The sequence below is a fragment of the Arachis stenosperma genome, chromosome 4 (genome assembly GCF_014773155.1).
Source record: "Arachis stenosperma cultivar V10309 chromosome 4, arast.V10309.gnm1.PFL2, whole genome shotgun sequence".
Lineage (NCBI taxonomy): Eukaryota > Viridiplantae > Streptophyta > Magnoliopsida > Fabales > Fabaceae > Arachis > Arachis stenosperma.
The window spans coordinates 110,279,099-110,281,323 of NC_080380.1; the positions used below are offsets into that span (position 1 = coordinate 110,279,099).

Sequence of the window (2,225 nt, forward strand, 5' to 3'; positions counted from 1 at the left end):
CTTGTTTGATCTTGATGCTTTTTTTGTTTTGTGTCTTTTGTTGTTTTTCATATGCATTTTTGCATTCATAATGTCCATGCATTAAAGATTTCTAAGTTTGGTGTCTTGCATAGTTTCTTTGCATCAAAAATTTTTCAAAAATATGTTCTTGATGTTCATCATGATCTTCAAAGTGTTATTGGTGTTCATCTTGACATTCATCGTGTTCTTGCATGCATCATATGTTTTGATCCAAAATTTTTATGTTTTGGGTCATAATTGTGTTTTTCTCTCTCATAATCAAAAATTCAAAAATCAAAAAATATCTTTTCCTTATTTCTCTCAAAAATTCGAAATTTTGGGTTGACTTGGTCAAAATTTTTTAAAATAAGTTGTTTTCTTGTTAGTCAAGTCAAAATTTCAATTTTAAAAATTTTATCTTTTCAAAACTTTTTCAAATCAAATCTTTTTCATTTTTATCTTATTAATTTCGAAAATTTCAAAATATTTTTTTCAAAAATCTTTTTCTTAATTTTATTTCAAAATTTTGAAATTACACTAACAATTAATGTGATTGATTCAAAAATTTGAAGTTTGTTACTTTCTTGTTAAGAAAGGTTCAATCTTTAAACTCTAGAATCTTATCTTTTAGTTTCTTGTTAGTCAAGTAATCAATTTTAATTTTAAAAATTAAATCTTTTTCAAAATATCTTTTTCTTAAAAATCTTATCTTTTTATCATATCTTTTTATCTTATCTTTTATCATATCTTTTTCAAAATTCTATCTTTTTCAAAATTTGATTTCAAAATATCTTATCTAACTTCTTATCTTCTTATCTTTTCAAATTTGATTTTAATATCTTTTTCAACTAAATATTTGACTTTTTGTTTTTTTTCTATCTTTTACAAAACCACCTAACTACTTTTTCCTCTTTAATTTTCGAAAATATCTCATCACTTTTTCAAAAATTATTTTTAATTAATTAATTGTTTTAATTTTAATTCTATCTTATCTTTTATTTTCAAAAATCATTTAACTTCTTTTCAAATTTATTTTCGAAATTTCTTCACCTCTCTTCATCTCAAATCACTGCCCCTACCTATTCATTCTTCTTCACTCCTATTCCCTTTCTTCTTCTACTAACATAAAGGAATCTCTATACTGTAACATAGAGGATTCCTCTTTCTTTTCTTGTTCTCTTCTTGCCTATATGAGCAGGAACAAGGAAAAAGGCATTCTTGTTGAAGCTGATCCTGAACCTGAAAGGACTCTAAAGAGGAAATTAAGAGAAGCTAAATTACAACAATCCAGAGACAACCTTTCTAAAATTTTCGAACAAGAAAAGGAGATGGCAGCCGAACCCAACAACAATAATGCAAGGAGGATGCTTGGTGATTTCACTAAACCAACTTCCAAATTTGATGGAAGAAGCATCTCAATTCCTGCCATTGGAGCAAACAATTTTGAGCTAAAACCTCAATTAGTTGCTCTAATGCAACAGAACTGCAAGTTTCATGGACTTCCATCTGAAGATCCTTACCAGTTTTTAAATGAGTTCTTGCAGATTTGTGAGACTGTAAAGACAAATGGAGTAGATCCTGAAGTCTACAGGCTCATGCTTTTCCCTTTTGTTGTAAGAGACAGAGCTAGAACATGGTTGGACTCACAACCTAAAGATAGCCTGGACTCCTGGGATAAGTTGGTCACGTCCTTCTTGGATAAATTATTTCCTCCTCAAAAGCTGAGCAAGCTTAGAGTGGATGTTTAGACCTTCAAGCAAAAAGATGGTGAATCCCTCTATGAAGCTTGGGAAAGATACAAGCAAATGACCAAAAAGTGTCATTCTGACATGTTTTCAGAATGGACCATATTAGATATATTCTATTATGGTCTATCTGAGTTTTTCAATATGTCATTGGACCATTCTGCAGGTGGATCCATTCACCTAAAGAAAACGCCTGTAGAAGCTCAAGAACTTATTGACATGGTTGCAAATAACCAATTCATGTACACTTCTTAGAGGAATTCCGTGAATAATGGGACGCCTCAGAGGAAGGGAGTTCTTGAGATTGATGCTCTGAATGCCATATTGGCTCAGAACAAAGTGTTGACCCAGCAAGTCAACATGATTTCTCAAAGTCTGAATGGATGGCAAAATGCATCCAACAGTACTAAAGAGGCAGCTTCTGAAGAAGCTTATGATCCTGAGAACCCTGCAATGGCAGAGGTTAATTACATGGGTGAA

General features: G+C 30.9%; 1 non-coding gene across 1 annotated transcript; it reads right to left on the bottom strand.

Annotated features, from left to right (window-relative positions):
• Window positions 1-1,727: 1,727 nt before the first annotated feature.
• LOC130977294 (small nucleolar RNA R71) lies at window positions 1,728-1,831 on the bottom strand. Its single transcript, XR_009084993.1, has one exon. It is a non-coding gene; the product is annotated as a small nucleolar RNA R71 (small nucleolar RNA).
• Window positions 1,832-2,225: the final 394 nt, after the last annotated feature.